Below are 19,914 nucleotides of genomic sequence, written 5' to 3'. Positions count from 1 at the left end.
ATTAGTAGATTGAAATAGTTAAGTAGTCTAATTCAATTTCTTTTTTCATTGCATCCACTTAATTTCAATCAGGTCAAAATAAAAAAATCTAAGACAATTCTTGACCAAAGAATCCATGGAAGGAAAGAAAAATAATATGAAGAATAGACTATAGTAAAAAGTAAAAGGAAATGGAAAATGTGTGATATGCCGTGAATAGTTCCGTGGAAGAAAGTCTAATTTTCTTATGTATAGAACTTTTTTTAACCATTCGTCATTTCTAGTAGAAATTCTGAATTGGTATAATGGCTCTTTCTTACATTACAACTTACAATACAAGAGTTTCTTACAGGAGTGAAACAAAACTAAAGAAAAAGATTAAAGAATAACGTTTGACAAAATGATTAATGCAAAATGATCCATTAAAGAAAAGAATTGATACAACAATTTGATTACTTAATCAATTAGTAGTATCCCTAGAGTCCACTCCTTCCCCATACTACTAGTGAAAGAGAAAATGTAAAGACTACCATTAAAGCAGCCCAAGCGAGACTTACTATATCCATCTAAATTATGTCTCCTATTTCTATGAAGGGATTATTCTACTATTGATCAATAATCATAGTGGAATCAAGGGTACAGAGTCAAAAAGGGATTCCGCCCTAAGGCCATGGATCAATCAGTTCAAGGAATTTACTCCTAACAAATTCTTATAGGAATTCTGGTAGAATTAGAGAGCATTAAAAATACGAGATACTATAGCCCTTTTTTCCTTAAAAAAGAAAGAGTACGGGAATGATGTCCTGAATAGAAGAAGCGGGAATAGGAAGATTTTTTATTCCTTTTGTTACTTTTTTTTTTTTTTTAAGCAAAGGACGCCCGAATATACCATAAAATTATCGATAGATAAATATTTATTGGATACCTACCTTACCTAATGTTTATTTTTGACCTAAACCCTGCAGCCTTGCTTTGTATCATTCTATGAAAGAATGAAGAGATTTTATCCATAATACAACTCCTAAATTGATTTTTGATCGACCTATTTAATCTGATTCTCGTTAGAATTAAGTAGTCCTTACTTTAGTGTATGTAGGTAACATAAGATGTACGATAAAAAAATGTATAATAATTAGTAAGTCTTGATATTCTTTCGTGGAGTCCCTTCTTGAATCTTAGATTGAAAAAAAAAAAGAATGCCCCTTAGGGACCTTTCTTTGGATACCAAGATTTCTGACATCTTATCCTCGTATTTTAAAATTATCAAATCGAATCTCAATTAAGAACCAATTCAAATTCATATAATAAAAGAATAAGGAAACACTACCTCACCCCTATTGATAACCATTTTGGCCACTACCGTCAAAACAAACCCTAACCCTAGTTTGAGGATAGAACTATGGTATGGTTTCTCTAAACCCAGTATCGGCAGGCCCAGTTACTCTCTTGCCCGAACTTATGCGAAGTAAAAATTTATCGAATTCGATCAGCACTATAAAAAAAACCTAAGTATTTTATTGATCAGGCGGCACCCAGATTTGAACTGGGGATAAAGGATTTGCAGTCCCCTGCCTTACCGCTTGGCCATGCCGCCAAAAAATCCGATCAAAAATCTAGAAAACAGCAAGTATTCATCCACGTTTTCTTACGAAAAGCCCCTTTTATTTTGAATATAATTCTACTTACTTTTTTCCAATCTTTTTCAAAAAATCTATTCCTGCTTTTTTTGATCCAGTTTCTATTATTCTCCTCGATAGATTCTATCTTAAAACATACATTGTTAACACAATAAAACTTCCCATTTCTTTCTATTGAGATGAAAAAGAAGAAAAAGTGGATTTCTATTCACAGGCTGCAAAATTCAGAATAAATTGGAACCGTTAACTAGAATTCTCTTTTTTTTATTGCAGTAGTGAACTACTCTTAAATCGGTATTATCTCCCCCCCCTTCAATGGCATAATAAAATATTATGGCTTTATGCTTAATCCGTGTATAGGTAAACTTTAGGTCCGAACAGCATTATTATCCAAAGATCCCCTTTATGTACATATCTCTATGGGGAATCATGCTTTAATTTTTCAAAGTATTAAATTAAATATCTTGAATAAAAAAAGGAAATTTGCTCTGATATAGAGTATAACCTGACTATCTTGGCGTACCCAAGTGAAATTACGATAAAAGAAAAGCATGGATATGGGGAGAGGTGGATAACTAGATTGGCATGTACTTAAAAAAGGGACTTACTTTATTTTAGAATTCCACAATGAAATACTGAATTTTCTAGCAATTATACTACTCCGATCCGAAATAAAAAAGAACCCTCAAATTATTTTGAGAAATTAAAGTAAGCACGCTATTCTAAATCGAAGTAAAGTCAAACTTTCTAGTATATTATATTACGGCTTTATTACATTCATAGAAAGGAGATAAAATGAGAAATCTTTGCCATCCAATCTGATTAGAATATCATAACATAAAGTATAAGTGGCAGAATTTTTTTTGTAGGAATGTTTTATCAATTCATTTTCATTTCATTTGTACCCCTGGCAAACTCGAACTTTCGTCCAAATGGTCTCTATTCATATGTATGAAATACATATATGAAATACGTATGTGGAGTTCCCTAGAATTTCATGTGATTCAGTAAACAGAATATAGATTCCATGATTGCTAGATCGATCCATAGGGATTGATGAAGAGTGAGCTGATAATGGAATTTTTCTTTGATAAACAGGAAACTTAAGATTAAGATGCTCCGGAATGGAAACGAGGGAATGTCCACAATACCCGGATTTAGTCAGATCCAATTCGAGGGATTTTGTAGGTTCATTAATCAAGCCTTGGCAGAAGAACTTGACAAGTTTCCAACAATTAAAGATCCAGATCACGAAATTGCATTTCAATTATTTGCGAAAGGATATCAACTGCTAGAACCCTCGATAAAAGAAAGAGATGCTGTGTATGAATCACTCACCTATTCTTCCGAATTATATGTATCTGCGAGATTAATTTTTGGTTTCGATGTGCAAAAGCAAACCATTTCTATCGGAAACATTCCTATAATGAATTCCTTAGGAACCTTTATTATAAATGGAATATACCGAATTGTGATCAATCAAATATTGCTAAGTCCTGGTATTTACTACCGCTCGGAATTAGATCATAAGGGAATTTCTATCTACACTGGCACTATAATATCAGATTGGGGGGGGAGATCGGAATTAGCAATTGATAAAAAAGAAAGGATATGGGCTCGCGTGAGTAGAAAACAAAAGATATCTATTCTAGTTCTATCATCAGCTATGGGTTCGAATCTAAGAGAAATTCTGGATAATGTTTCCTACCCTGAAATTTTCTTGTCTTTCCCGAATGCTAAAGAGAAGAAGAGGATTGAGTCAAAAGAAAAAGCTATTTTGGAGTTTTATCAACAATTTGCTTGTGTAGGTGGGGACCTGGTATTTTCGGAGTCCTTATGCGAGGAATTACAAAAGAAATTTTTTCAACAAAAATGTGAATTAGGAAGGATTGGTCGACGAAATATGAATCGGAGACTTAATCTTGATATTCCTCAGAACAATACATTCTTGTTACCACGAGATGTATTGGCCGCTACGGATCATTTGATTGGAATGAAATTTGGAACGGGTATACTTGACGATGACGATATGAATCACTTGAAAAATAAACGTATTCGTTCGGTTGCGGATCTGTTACAAGATCAATTCGGATTGGCTCTTGGTCGTTTACAACATGCAGTTCAAAAAACTATTCGTAGAGTATTCATACGTCAATCGAAACCGACTCCCCAAACTTTGGTAACTCCAACTTCAACTTCAATTTTATTAATAACTACTTATGAGACCTTTTTTGGCACATACCCGTTATCTCAAGTTTTTGATCAAACGAATCCATTGACACAAACTGTTCATGGGCGAAAAGTGAGTTGTTTAGGTCCTGGAGGGTTGACGGGGAGAACCGCAAGTTTTCGGAGCCGAGATATTCATCCGAGTCACTATGGGCGTATTTGTCCAATTGACACGTCTGAAGGAATCAATGTTGGACTTACTGGATCCTTAACAATTCATGCGAGAATTGATCACTTGTGGGGATCCATAGAGAGTCCGTTTTATGAAATATCTGCTGAGAAAGCAAAAGAAAAAAAAGAGAGACAGGTGGTTTATCTATCACCAAATAGAGATGAATATTATATGATAGCAGCAGGAAATTCTTTGTCCTTGAATCAAGGTATTCAGGAAGAACAGGTTGTTCCGGCTAGATACCGTCAAGAATTCTTGACTATTGCATGGGAACAGATTCATGTTAGAAGTATTTTTCCTTTCCAATATTTTTCTATTGGGGGTTCTCTCATTCCTTTTATTGAGCACAATGATGCGAATCGGGCTTTAATGAGTTCTAATATGCAGCGCCAAGCAGTTCCGCTTTCTCGGTCCGAGAAATGCATTGTTGGAACTGGATTGGAACGCCAAACAGCTCTAGATTCGAGGGTTTCCATTATAGCCGAACGCGAGGGAAAGATCATTTCTACTGATAGTCATAAGATACTTTTATCAAGTAGTGGGAAGACTATAAGTATTCCTTTAGTTAACCACCGTCGCTCTAACAAAAATACTTGTATGCACCAAAAACCCCGGGTTCCACGGGGTAAATCCATTAAAAAAGGACAAATTTTAGCAGAAGGAGCTGCTACAATTGGGGGCGAACTTGCTTTAGGAAAAAACGTATTAGTAGCTTATATGCCATGGGAAGGTTACAATTTTGAAGACGCAGTACTAATTAGCGAACGTTTGGTATATGAAGATATTTATACCTCTTTTCACATCCGGAAATATGAAATTCAGACGGATACGACAAGCCAGGGCTCCGCTGAAAAAATCACTAAAGAAATACCACATCTAGAAGAACATTTACTCCGCAATTTGGACAGAAATGGAGTTGTTAGGTTGGGATCCTGGGTAGAAACTGGTGATATTTTAGTAGGTAAATTAACGCCTCAGATAGCGAGCGAATCATCTTATATCGCGGAAGCTGGATTATTACGGGCCATATTTGGCCTTGAGGTTTCCACTTCAAAAGAAACTTCTCTGAAATTACCTATAGGTGGAAGAGGGCGCGTTATCGATGTGAAATGGATCCAAAGGGACCCGCTCGACATAATGGTTCGTGTATATATTTTACAGAAACGTGAAATCAAAGTTGGGGATAAAGTAGCCGGAAGACATGGGAATAAAGGGATCATTTCCAAAATTTTGCCTAGGCAAGATATGCCCTATTTGCAAGATGGAACACCCGTTGATATGGTCTTCAATCCCTTAGGAGTACCCTCCCGAATGAATGTGGGACAAATATTTGAAAGCTCGCTCGGATTAGCGGGGGATCTGCTAAAGAAACATTATAGAATAGCACCCTTTGATGAGAGATATGAGCAAGAGGCTTCAAGAAAACTTGTGTTTTCAGAATTATATGAAGCCAGTAAAGAAACAAAAAATCCATGGGTATTTGAACCCGAGTACCCGGGAAAAAGCAGAATATTTGATGGAAGAACAGGCGACCCCTTTGAGCAACCTGTTCTAATAGGGAAGTCCTATATCTTAAAATTAATTCATCAAGTTGATGAGAAAATTCATGGGCGTTCTACTGGGCCCTACTCACTTGTTACACAACAACCGGTTAGAGGAAGAGCCAAGCAAGGGGGACAACGAGTAGGAGAAATGGAAGTTTGGGCTTTAGAAGGATTTGGTGTTGCTCATATTTTACAAGAGATACTTACTTATAAATCTGACCATCTTATAGCTCGCCAAGAAATACTTAATGCTACGATCTGGGGAAAAAGAATACCTAATCATGAGGATCCTCCAGAATCTTTTCGAGTGCTCGTTCGAGAACTACGATCTTTGGCTCTAGAACTGAATCATTTCCTTGTATCTGAAAAGAACTTCCAGGTTAATAGGGAGGAAGTTTGATCGGAATAAATATAAATTCTTTTCTTATTTCTATTTTATGATTGACCAATATAAACATCAACAACTTCAAATTGGACTCGTTTCCCCTCAACAAATAAAGGCTTGGGCTAACAAAAACCTACCTAATGGAGAAGTCGTTGGCGAAGTCACAAGGCCCTCTACTTTTCATTATAAAACCGATAAACCAGAAAAAGATGGATTGTTTTGCGAAAGAATCTTTGGACCCATAAAAAGCGGGATTTGCGCTTGTGGCAATTCTCGAGCGAGCGGAGCTGAAAACGAAGACGAAAGATTTTGCCAAAAATGCGGGGTCGAATTTGTGGATTCTCGGATACGAAGATATCAAATGGGATACATCAAACTCGCATGTCCCGTGACTCATGTGTGGTATTTGAAAGGTCTTCCTAGTTATATCGCGAATCTTTTAGATAAACCTCTTAAGAAGTTGGAGGGCCTAGTATACGGCGATTTCTCTTTTGCTAGGCCCAGCACTAAAAAACCCACTTTTTTACGATTACGAGGTTTATTCGAAGAGGAAATTGCATCCTGTAACCACAGCATTTCTCCCTTTTTTTCTACCCCAGGCTTTGCAACATTTCGAAATCGGGAAATTGCGACAGGAGCAGGTGCTATTAGAGAACAATTAGCAGATTTGGATTTGCGAATTATTATAGAGAATTCTTTGGTCGAATGGAAGGAATTAGAAGACGAGGGGTATAGTGGAGATGAGTGGGAAGATAGAAAAAGACGAATAAGAAAAGTTTTTTTGATTAGACGCATGCAATTGGCGAAACATTTTATTCAAACAAATGTAGAACCAGAATGGATGGTTTTGTGCTTATTACCGGTTCTTCCTCCCGAATTGAGACCTATTGTTTATAGGTCTGGAGATAAAGTAGTGACTTCAGACATTAATGAACTTTATAAGAGAGTTATCCGTCGGAACAACAATCTTGCCTATCTATTAAAAAGAAGTGAATTAGCGCCAGCAGATTTAGTAATGTGCCAGGAAAAATTGGTACAAGAAGCCGTGGATACACTTCTTGATAGTGGGTCCCGCGGGCAACCGACGAGGGATGGTCACAATAAAGTATACAAATCACTTTCAGATGTAATTGAAGGTAAAGAGGGAAGGTTTCGCGAGACTCTGCTTGGGAAACGGGTCGATTACTCGGGGCGTTCTGTCATTGTTGTGGGTCCTTCGCTTTCATTACATCAATGTGGATTACCTCTAGAGATAGCAATAAAGCTTTTTCAGCTATTTGTAATTCGCGATTTAATCACGAAACGCGCCACTTCTAATGTAAGGATTGCTAAAAGGAAAATTTGGGAAAAAGAACCCATTGTATGGGAAATACTTCAAGAAGTTATGCGGGGACATCCTGTACTGTTAAATAGAGCACCTACCCTGCATAGATTAGGCATACAGGCCTTTCAACCCACTTTAGTAGAGGGGCGTACTATTTCTTTACACCCATTAGTGTGTAAGGGTTTCAATGCGGACTTTGATGGAGATCAAATGGCTGTTCATCTACCTTTATCCTTGGAAGCTCAGGCAGAAGCCCGTTTACTTATGTTTTCTCATATGAATCTCTTATCTCCCGCTATTGGGGATCCTATTTGCGTACCAACCCAAGACATGCTTATCGGGCTTTATGTATTAACGATTGGAAAGCGTCGAGGTATTTGTGCAAATAGATATAATAGTTGCAGAAACTACCCAAATCTAAAAGTAAATTACAATAATAATAATAATTTTAAATATAGGAAAGATAAAGAACCCCATTTTTCTAGTTCTTATGATGCACTGGGAGCTTATAGACAAAAACTAATCAGTTTAGATAGTCCCTTGTGGCTACGATGGAACCTGGATCAACGCGTCATTGGGTCAAGAGAAGTTCCGATTGAAGTTCAATATGAATCTTTGGGGACTTATCATGAGATTTATGCCCACTATCTAATAATGGGAAATAGAAAAAAAGAAATTCGTTCGATATACATTCGAACCACTCTTGGTCATATTTCTTTTTATAGAGAAATAGAGGAAGCCATACAAGGATTTAGTCAGGCCTATTCATACACTACCTAAACAAGAAAGTTAGATTCGGCGATGCCCCTCCCCTTTCGGGGGGCATTCCGATTTCCCTAGTATCATCATTATTTGCCACGCGAATCCAGATTGAGATTGAGGCAATTAAGTTAATTAAATTTTCGAATCACTGACTCAGGCCCATTGTCGAATCCTACTCAGCAATTGTCGAATCCTACTCAGCCGAAAAGGGGGTACTTATGTATGGCGGAACGGGCCAATCTGGTCTTTCATAATAAAGAGATAGACGGAACTGGTATGAAACGACTTATTAGCAGATTAATAGATCATTTTGGAATGGGATATACATCCCATATACTGGATCAACTAAAGACTCTGGGCTTCCATCAAGCCACTACTACATCGATTTCGTTAGGAATCGAGGATCTTTTAACAATACCCTCTAAGGGATGGTTAGTCCAAGACGCGGAACAACAGAGTTTTCTTTTGGAGAAACACTATTATTATGGGGCTGTACACGCGGTAGAAAAATTACGCCAATCTGTTGAGATATGGTATGCGACAAGTGAATATTTGAAACAAGAAATGAATTCAAATTTTCGGATAACGGATCCTTCTAATCCAGTCTATCTAATGTCTTTTTCAGGAGCCAGAGGAAATGCATCTCAAGTACACCAATTAGTAGGTATGAGAGGATTAATGTCGGACCCTCAAGGACAAATGATTGATTTACCTATTCAAAGCAATTTACGCGAGGGACTTTCTTTGACAGAATATATAATTTCCTGCTATGGAGCCCGCAAAGGGGTTGTAGATACTGCTGTGCGAACAGCAGATGCTGGATATCTTACACGTAGACTTGTTGAAGTAGTTCAACATATTATTGTGCGTAGAAGAGATTGTGGTACTATCCGAGGTATTTCTGTAAGTCCTCAAAATGGGATGACGGAAAAACTTTTTGTCCAAACACTAATTGGTCGTGTATTAGCAGACGATATATATATCGGTTCACGATGCATTGCCGCGCGAAATCAAGATATTGGAATTGGATTAGTCAATCGATTCATAACTGCCTTTCGAGCACAACCATTTCGAGCACAACCAATATATATTAGAACCCCCTTTACTTGCCGAAGCACTTCTTGGATCTGTCAATTATGCTATGGCCGGAGTCCTACTCATAGTGATCTGGTCGAATTGGGAGAAGCCGTAGGTATTATTGCAGGTCAATCAATTGGGGAGCCAGGGACTCAACTAACATTAAGAACTTTTCATACTGGCGGAGTATTCACAGGGGGTACTGCCGACCTTGTACGATCCCCTTCGAATGGAAAAATAAAATTCAATGAGAATTTGGTTCACCCCACACGTACCCGTCATGGGCAGCCTGCTTTTCTATGTTATATAGACTTGCATGTAACTATTCAGAGTCAAGATATTCTATATAGTGTGAATATTCCCTCAAAAAGCTTGATTCTAGTGCAAAATGATCAATATGTAAAATCCGAACAAGTAATTGCGGAGATTCGTGCCGGAACGTCCACTTTACATTTTAAAGAAAGGGTACAAAAGCATATTTATTCTGAATCAGACGGCGAAATGCACTGGAGTACTGATGTTTACCATGCGCCCGAATATCAATATGGTAATCTTCGCCGATTACCAAAAACAAGCCATTTATGGATATTGTCAGTAAGTATGTGCAGATCCAGTATAGCGTCTTTTTCACTCCACAAGGATCAAGATCAAATGAATACTTATGGTAAAAAAGATAGGGAAATTCTTGATTATTCAACGTCGGATCGAATCATGTCCAATGGCCATTGGAATTTTATCTATCCTTCTATTTTTCAAGATAATTCAGATTTGTTGGCGAAAAAGCGAAGAAATAGGTTCGTCATTCCATTACAATATCATCAAGAACAAGAGAAAGAACTAATATCCTGTTTTGGGATTTCGATTGAAATCCCCCTTATGGGTGTTTTACGTAGAAATACTATTTTTGCTTATTTTGACGATCCCCGATACAGAAAAGATAAAAAGGGTTCAGGAATTGTTAAATTTAGATATAGGACCCTAGAAGAAGAATATAGGACTCGAGCGGAAGACTCAGAAGAGGAATATGAGACCCTAGAAGACGAATACAGGACCCGAGAGGACGAATATGAATATGAAACCCTAGAAGAATCTAAATATGGAATCCTAGAAGACGAATACGAATATGAAACCCTAGAAGACGAATATGGGAGCCCAGAAAACGAATATGGGAACCCAGAGAACGAATATAGGACTTTAGAGAAAGACTCAGAAGAGGAATATGGGAGCCCAGAGAGCAAATATAGGACCCAAGAGGACGAATATGGAACTCTAGAGGAAGACTCAGAAGACGAATATGGCAGCCCCGGGGAAAGCGCAGAGGAAAAATATGGTACTTTAGAGGAAGACTCAGAAGAAGATTCAGAGGACGAATACGAGAGCCCAGAGGAAGATTCCATCTTAAAAAAAGAGGGTTTGATTGAGCATCGAGGAACAAAAGAATTTAGTCTAAAATACCAAAAAGAAGTAGATCGGTTTTTTTTCATTCTTCAAGAACTTCATATCTTGCCGAGATCTTCATCCCTAAAGATACTTGACAATAGTATTATTGGAGTGAATACACAACTCACAAAAAATACAAGAAGTCGACTAGGCGGACTGGTCCGAGTGAAGAGAAAAAAAAGCCATACGGAACTCAAAATATTTTCCGGAGATATTCATTTTCCTGAAGAGGCGGATAAGATATTAGGTGGCTGTTTGATACCGCCAGAAAGACAAAAAAAAGATTCTAAGGAATCAAAAAAAAGGAAAAATTGGGTCTATGTTCAACGGAAAAAAATTCTCAAGAGCAAGGAAAAGTATTTTGTTTCCGTTCGCCCTACAGTGGCATATGAAATGGACGAAGGAAGAAATTTAGCAACACTTTTCCCGCAGGATCTCTTGCAAGAAGAAAATAATCTCCAAATTCGACTTGTCAATTTTATTTCTCATGAAAATAGCAAGTTAACTCAAAGAATTTATCACACAAATAGTCAATTTGTTAGAACTTGCTTAGTAGTGAATTGGGAACAAGAAGAAAAAGAAAAGGCTGGTGCTTCCCTTGTTGAGGTAAGAGCAAATGATCTTATTCGCGATTTCCTAAGAATTGAGTTAGTCAAGTCCACTATTTCGTATACACGAAAAAGGTATGGTAGGACAAGTGCAGGACCGATTCCCCATAATAGGTTAGATCGCGCCAATATCAATTCTTTTTATTCCAAGGCGAAGATTGAATCACTTAGCCAACATCCAGAAGCTATTGGCACTTTGTTGAATCGAAATAAAGAATACCACTCTTTGATGATTTTGTCGGCATCCAACTGTTCTCGAATTGGTTTATTCAAGAATTCAAAACATCCCAATGCGATAAAAGAATGGAATCCTAGAATTCCTATTCGAGAAATTTTTGGGCCCTTAGGCGCTATTGTAGCTAGTATATCGCATTTTTCTTCATCTTACTATTTACTAACGCATAATAAAATCCTGTTAAAAAAATATTTGTTCGTTGACAATTTAAAACAAACCTTCCAAGTACTTCAAGAACTTAAATACTCTTTAATAGATGAAAATAAAAGGATTTCTAATTTCGATAGTAACATAATGTTGGATCCATTCCTTTTGAATTGTCACTTTGTCCATCATGATTCTTGGGAAGAGACATTGGCAATAATTCACCTTGGACAATTTATTTGTGAAAATGTATGTCTATTTAAATCGCACATAAAAAAATCCGGTCAAATTTTCATTGTAAATATGAATTCCTTTGTTATAAGAGCAGCTAAACCTTATTTGGCCACTACAGGAGCAACTGTTAATGGTCATTATGGAGAAATCCTTTACAAGGGAGATAGGTTAGTTACGTTTATATATGAAAAATCGAGATCTAGTGACATAACGCAAGGTCTTCCAAAAGTGGAACAAATCTTTGAAGCGCGTTCAATTGATTCATTATCCCCGAATCTCGAAAGGAGAATTGAGGATTGGAATGAGCGTATACCAAGAATTCTTGGGGTCCCTTGGGGATTCTTGATTGGAGCTGAGCTAACCATAGCCCAAAGTCGTATCTCTTTGGTTAATAAAATCCAAAAGGTTTATCGATCCCAAGGGGTACAGATCCATAATAGACATATAGAGATTATTATACGCCAAGTAACATCAAAAGTGCGGGTTTCCGAAGATGGAATGTCTAATGTTTTTTCGCCTGGGGAATTAATCGGACTATTGCGAGCGGAACGAGCAGGACGAGCTTTGGATGAATCGATCTATTATCGGGCAATCTTATTGGGAATAACAAGGGCTTCCCTGAATACCCAAAGTTTCATATCTGAAGCAAGTTTTCAAGAAACTGCTCGAGTTTTAGCAAAAGCTGCCCTACGAGGTCGCATTGATTGGTTGAAAGGCTTGAAAGAAAACGTAGTTCTGGGGGGGATTATACCTGTTGGTACCGGATTCCAAAAATTTGTGCATCGTTCCCCACAAGACAAGAACCTTTATTTCGAAATAAAAAAAAAAAATCTATTCGCGTCGGAAATGAGAGATTTTTTGTTTCTCCATACAGAATTAGTTTCTTCAGATTCTGACGTAACAAACAATTTTTATGAGACATAAGAACCCCCATAAAAATATTTTTTACTTTACTAGACTTTTGAACTTAGAACACTAACAGGTCAAATTTTAGATTTTTAAGATTTTTATTTTAATAAGTAAAACAAGTCAGTTAATTCATTAAGGTGGTTATGTTTATACCATGTATCAATGGCCAACTCTTATCTTAGTACAAGGTTCTCTCGGAACAATTATTATTTATTTCAAGCTATTTCGGATCTTTCTTAATCTTCAAAAAGAACTAAATTCCGTAATGGAATGGTAGGATTAAAAAAAAGGAAGTGTGGAAAAAATGACAAGAAGATATTGGAACATTAATTTGAAAGAGATGATAGAAGCAGGAGTTCATTTTGGTCATGGTATTAAGAAATGGAATCCTAAAATGGCCCCTTACATTTCGGCAAAGCGTAAAGGTACTCATATTATAAATCTCGCTAGAACGGCTCGTTTTTTATCAGAAGCTTGTGATTTAGTTTTTGATGCAGCAAGTCAGGGAAAAAGTTTCTTAATTGTTGGTACCAAAAAAAGAGCAACAGATTTAGTAGCATCAGCTGCAATAAGGGCTCGTTGTCATTATGTTAATAAAAAGTGGTTCAGTGGTATGTTAACGAATTGGTCGATTACGAAAACTAGACTTTCTCAATTTAGAGACTTAAGAGCAGAAGAAAAAATGGGAAAATTCCACCATCTCCCAAAAAGAGATGTGGCAATCTTGAAGAGAAAATTATCTACTTTGCAAAGGTATCTCGGCGGGATCAAATATATGACGAGATTGCCAGACATTGTGATCGTCCTTGATCAGCAAAAAGAGTATATAGCTCTTCGGGAATGTGCCATTTTGGGGATTCCTACTATTTCTTTAGTCGATACAAATTGTGACCCGGATCTCGCGAATATATCGATTCCAGCCAACGATGACACTATGACTTCAATTCGATTGATTCTTAACAAATTAGTATTTTCAATTTGTGAGGGCCGTTCTCTCTATATAAGAAATCGTTGATTAAGAATATATAGTGAATTCTTGGGCAACTGCGTAAATTTATGGAATCACTTACTTTACTATATCTTTTTTTTTGCATAGAATTTTTTTTGCATAGAAAAAAGAAGGGGAATATTGATATATATTAGAGGGTATTGATATATATTATGATCTGATGTGCTTTCTTGGTATCCTAAATATAAGATTAATACTTCAAGTTGCTGAGTTGAGAAAGAGATGGTTGAATCAAAAGAATTCCTTTTTTGAAGTTCAATTTTTATCAGAGGACAATATGAATATTATACCTTGTTCCATTAAAACACTCAAGGGGTTATACGATATATCGGGTGTAGAAGTAGGCCAACACTTCTATTGGCAAATAGGAGGTTTCCAAATTCATGCCCAAGTACTCATCACTTCTTGGGTCGTAATTACTATCTTGCTAGGTTCAGTTGTCATAGCTGTTCGGAATCCACAAACCATCCCGACCGACGGTCAGAATTTTTTTGAATATGTCCTTGAGTTTATTCGAGACTTGAGCAAAACTCAGATTGGAGAAGAATATGGTCCCTGGGTTCCCTTTATTGGAACTATGTTCCTTTTTATTTTTGTTTCGAATTGGTCGGGTGCTCTTTTACCTTGGAAAATTATAGAGTTACCCCATGGGGAATTAGCAGCGCCCACGAATGATATAAATACTACTGTTGCTTTAGCTTTACTCACGTCAGCGGCATATTTTTATGCTGGTCTTAGCAAAAAAGGATTGAGCTATTTCGAGAAATATATTAAACCAACTCCAATCCTTTTACCAATTAACATCCTAGAAGATTTCACAAAACCATTATCGCTTAGCTTTCGACTTTTCGGGAATATATTGGCGGATGAATTAGTCGTTGTTGTTCTTGTTTCTTTAGTCCCCTTAGTAATCCCTATACCGGTCATGTTTCTTGGATTATTTACAAGCGGTATTCAAGCTCTTATTTTTGCAACATTAGCCGCAGCCTATATAGGTGAATCCATGGAGGGTCATCATTGAATTGACTCTTTTTGGAAATAGTATTTTTTTTTTTTGCAGCTTAGCTCAATTCATGCATGGTTCCAGATAATCTGCTTGGTTGCAAAAAAATAGTTAGAAATGCGTATGAATATATAGCCTAGAGTTGTAGGAGAGAGAATAGAATAGACTATATTATGGAATTTTCAAAGTATATATGCATTAAGGAGGGTGGAGTCAGGCTAGATCTATACTATAATATCCTTAATGTCTATAAGTGGAGTCCTCTTTTATGCAGGTTTCCACTTTAAGCAATGATTTTAGAATCCGATTCAATAGAAAATGAGAAAATATGCAAACAAAATAGAAGAAACAAATGTATATATATAGGATATTATATTATATATTCCTAGGTTAGATTCATTATCTAATCCGATATATGGATATGGAATTCCCTTCTATGTAGTTCGGACAATTCACATTATCATTTCAATTTGATTTCAATTTGTACTTTTTAGTTACTTTACTTCTCCCCAATAGAGCTTAGAAGTAAGAATTTATTGGTTGATTGTATCCTTAACCATTTCTTTTTTTTGACACGAGGAACTACTCACCATGAATCCACTAATTGCTGCTGCTTCTGTTATTGCTGCTGGATTGGCCGTAGGGCTTGCTTCTATTGGACCTGGAGTTGGTCAAGGTACTGCTGCAGGACAAGCTGTAGAAGGTATTGCGAGACAGCCAGAAGCAGAAGGTAAAATACGAGGTACTTTATTGCTTAGTCTAGCTTTTATGGAAGCTTTAACAATTTATGGACTAGTTGTGGCACTAGCGCTTTTATTTGCGAACCCTTTTGTTTAATCTTAAAAAAAAATTCTTTCGATTTCGATTAGATACTTTTTTCTTTTTTTAGTAAATTGGTATTTGCTTCCACAATTCCAATTATATCAATACTTTATTTAATTTACTCCTATTTATTACTCCTGGAATTATCTATTTATCGGGACAGATAATACCCCATTCTAGGAAGGGCTGAGTTGAGTATTATTAATTTAGAAGATATGCTCACCTTCTTATTTCCCGTCCTTAGTTTAGGAAAGTGGAAAGTTTTTTCCTTTTATTTTAGGAATTTTGGGAACAGAACATTTCAACAAAGGAAGTCTTTCACCGGTCAAACAAGACGTAAGACTTAATCTAAAAGAAATTACTAGATTGAATCTATTTGCATTAAAAAAACCGATCAAAAAAGGGCGAGCGAAGTAAGTGATCGAAAAACTTTGTTCTTTGTTCGTCCTATCTATAAGAGGAGAGCATATGAAAAATGTAACCCATTCTTTCGTTTTTTTAGCTCACTGGCCATCCGCTGGCAGTTTCGGGCTTAATACCGATATTTTAGCAACAAATCTAATAAATCTAACTGTAGTGGTTGGTGTTTTGATTTTTTTTGGAAAGGGAGTGTGTGCGAGTTGTCTATTTCAAGAATAGATTGGATCTATCCGGCTGCACTTTATAATATTTTTTAGTATTTTTCGGATAAATAAGAAAAGGGTGCACGATCTCGACGAATTACTTCTGAATAAATTCAGAAATCATATGGAAGAACCATAGCATTTCGCGACTCATTGGTAAATCAACTTTGATTCTCTATAAACCAAGAATGTGAGACCATTAACACGGTTAAAGCTAAACTGCTTGAAGTCCAGGCAAAAAGAGGTACTCTTTCTACAACTATATTAGTATTAGTACCAATTTAAACGGGAAATAGCTAATGTAAAATTTATCTGATATAGAACACTCATATCGATAAAATGGTTTGAACTATTTACTAGAAAAAAAAGGGGGCACCCTGCCCTTTTTTAACCAATGCCGAATCGACGACCTATGTATAAAAAAGAGAAATTTTTTGGATTTGAAGAAAAAAAAAATAAAAAAGAATTCTATTAATTTTCATTTTCCATTTATTTAGTTAGTTTTTCTTAATGAAATTGAAATTATTAACTAGAGGGCAAATAAAAATAAAGAAACAACTTTGCTGACCATGATATATTTTTATCTAGGCGGAAGAGTCCTCTTAATATTTATCTAGTCTTATATAGGTTTCGGTATATTGAAATATAAACATAAAAAAGAAGATAGAGGATAGGCTCATTACTTAAAAAAAAGATATGGAAATAGCTATAGAAAAAAAAAAAGGAGCGTGAGAGCCAAATGAATCGAAAGATTCATGTTTGGTTCGGGAAGAGATCATAAAAGTTGTAAACTTACAAAATAATCTACTTTCATTAAAAGATTTATTAGATAATCGAAAACAGAGGATCTTGAGTACTATTCGAAATTCAGAAGAATTGCGTAGAGGGACCATTGAGCAACTCGAAAAAGCTCGGATTCGATTACAGAAAGTCGAACTAGAAGCGGATGAGTATCGAATGAATGGATACTCTGAGATAGAACGAGAAAAAGCAAATTTGATTAATGCTACTTCTATTAGTTTGGAACAATTGGAAAAGTCTAAAAACGAAACCCTTTATTTTGAAAAACAAAGGGCAATGAATCAGGTCCGACAGCGGGTTTTCCAACAGGCCGTACAAGGAGCTCTAGGAACTCTGAATAGTTGTTTGAATACCGAGTTACATTTCCGTACGATTCGTGCTAATATTGGCATTCTCGGGTCCCTGGAATGGAAGAAATAATTAAATTAATTAGGCCTTGAACTTCTACTTTCGTTTAGAATTTAGGCATTATTTTTCCCCTTGCTTCCGAAAAAAGAGTCAAGAAACACTAATGGCAACCCTTCGAGTCGACGAAATTCATAAAATTCTCCGCGAACGTATTGAACAATATAATAGGAAAGTAGGGATTGAGAATATAGGTCGCGTAGTTCAAGTGGGGGATGGGATTGCTCGTATTATAGGTCTTGGTGAAATAATGTCAGGTGAATTAGTCGAATTTGCAGAAGGTACTAGGGGTATTGCTCTGAATTTGGAATCCAAAAATGTTGGGATTGTATTAATGGGCGATGGGTTGATGATACAAGAGGGAAGTTTTGTAAAAGCAACAGGAAGAATTGCTCAGATACCCGTGAGTGAGGCTTACTTGGGTCGTGTTGTAAATGCTCTGGCTAAACCTATTGATGGGAAAGGCGAAATTATAGCTTCCGAATCTCGCTTAATTGAATCTCCTGCTCCAAGTATAATTTCCAGGCGTTCCGTATACGAACCTCTTCAAACAGGGCTTATTGCTATCGATTCGATGATCCCTATAGGGCGCGGTCAGCGAGAGTTAATTATTGGGGACAGACAGACTGGCAAAACAGCAGTAGCCACAGATACAATTCTCAATCAAAAAGGGCAAGGTGTAATATGTGTTTATGTAGCTATCGGTCAAAGAGCATCCTCCGTAGCTCAAGTAGTAACTACTTTCCATGAGGAGGGGGCCATGGAATACACTATTGTAGTAGCTGAAATGGCGGATTCACCTGCTACATTACAATACCTCGCTCCTTATACGGGAGCAGCCCTGGCTGAGTATTTTATGTACCGCGAACGGCATACTTTAATAATTTATGATGATCTCTCCAAACAGGCACAAGCTTATCGCCAAATGTCCCTTCTATTAAGAAGACCTCCCGGACGTGAGGCTTATCCAGGGGATGTTTTTTATTTGCATTCACGCCTTTTAGAAAGAGCCGCTAAATTAAATTCTCTTTTAGGCGAAGGAAGTATGACCGCTTTACCAATAGTTGAGACTCAATCTGGAGACGTTTCCGCCTATATTCCTACTAATGTAATCTCCATTACAGATGGACAAATATTCTTATCTGCGGATCTATTCAATGCCGGAATTCGACCCGCTATTAATGTGGGTATTTCTGTTTCCAGAGTAGGATCCGCGGCTCAAATTAAAGCCATGAAACAAGTAGCTGGCAAATCAAAATTGGAACTAGCGCAATTCGCAGAGTTACAAGCCTTTGCACAATTCGCCTCTGCTCTCGATAAAACAAGTCAGAATCAATTGGCAAGGGGTCGACGATTAAGGGAATTGCTTAAACAATCCCAGGCAAATCCTCTCCCAGTGGAAGAGCAGATAGCTACTATTTATACCGGAACAAGAGGATATCTTGATTCGTTAGAAATTGAACAGGTAAATAAATTTCTGGATGAGTTACGTAAACATCTAAAAGATACTAAACCTCAATTCCAAGAAATTATATCTTCTAGCAAGACATTCACCGAGCAAGCGGAAATCCTTTTGAAGGAAGCTATTCAGGAACAGCTGGAACGGTTTTCTCTTCAGTAACAAATAAATTTTGCATGTCTACTCTTGTTAGTAGAATAGGAATCGTTGAGAAAGCTTTTTCATTTGAATCATGCAAAAAAGTTTTCTTTGTTTTTAGTTTAGTATAGTTATTTAAAGAATAGATAGAAATAAGATTGCGTCCAATAGGATTTGAACCTATACCAAAGGTTTAGAAGACCTCTGTCCTATCCATTAGACAATGGACGCTTTTCTTTCATATTTTATTCTTTCTTTTATTTTTTTGCTTCTTCCGAGAAAAAACTGTTAGACCAAAACTCTTTTAGGAAATCAAAAAATCCAGATACAAATGCATGATGTATATATTATATCATGCATATATCATAAAGAAGGAGTATGGAGGCGGTAGTGGGAATCGAACCCGCAACCCCAAGGTTATGAGCCTTATGAGCTACCAAACTGCTCTATACTCTTAAACTAAAGAGGGGTAACTAGTGGATAAAAGAGGGTTGGATACGCCCCTCTACCAATATCTATACAAATAGAATAGTCCATTTATACAGAATGGTAAAGAGGGCTCCTCTATGATTATCAATTCCAGAAATCCATACAAATACGAAAGGGTATTTTATCCTTACCAACTGGATCTTGTTGCACCCGGTAACAAACATTCATAAACCATTTCTCGAAGTACGTGTCCGGATAGCCCAAAATGTCGATAGTTAGCTCTAGGTCTTCCGGTCAAAAAACAACGTCGATGAAGGCGTGTAGGTGCACTATTACGCGGTAGGGATTGCAATTTTTCTCGCATTTTCGTTTTTTCACTCAAACTCAAGGGAGAAACTTTGCTTCTTATCTTTTTTTTTTAAAGATTGACGAATCAAATGATATTTCTGTTCTAATTTCTGCCGCTTCTTCTCCCTCTGAATCAAACTTTTTTTTGCCATAATGTGTCGTTGCTATTATTACCAAGTATACGGTTCTAATCCTAGA

At 36.7% G+C, this 19,914-nt stretch overlaps 2 non-coding genes across 2 annotated transcripts; both read right to left on the bottom strand.

The window, feature by feature from the left end:
- Positions 1 to 1,502: 1,502 nt before the first annotated feature.
- On the bottom strand, positions 1,503 to 1,573 carry TRNAC-GCA (transfer RNA cysteine (anticodon GCA)). Its single transcript has one exon. It is a non-coding gene; the product is annotated as a tRNA-Cys (tRNA).
- A 17,525-nt stretch (positions 1,574 to 19,098) lies between these two features.
- TRNAR-UCU (transfer RNA arginine (anticodon UCU)) lies at positions 19,099 to 19,170 on the bottom strand. Its single transcript has one exon. It is a non-coding gene; the product is annotated as a tRNA-Arg (tRNA).
- Between the last annotated feature and the right edge of the window lie 744 nt (positions 19,171 to 19,914).

The sequence above is a fragment of the Triticum urartu genome, unplaced genomic scaffold (assembly GCF_056163025.1).
Source record: "Triticum urartu cultivar PI428250 unplaced genomic scaffold, HENAU_Tu73 scaffold2, whole genome shotgun sequence".
NCBI classification, from domain to species: domain Eukaryota; kingdom Viridiplantae; phylum Streptophyta; class Magnoliopsida; order Poales; family Poaceae; genus Triticum; species Triticum urartu.
Note: the sequence above shows the minus strand (reverse complement) of the source record. Positions and strands in the feature narration are given on the sequence as shown.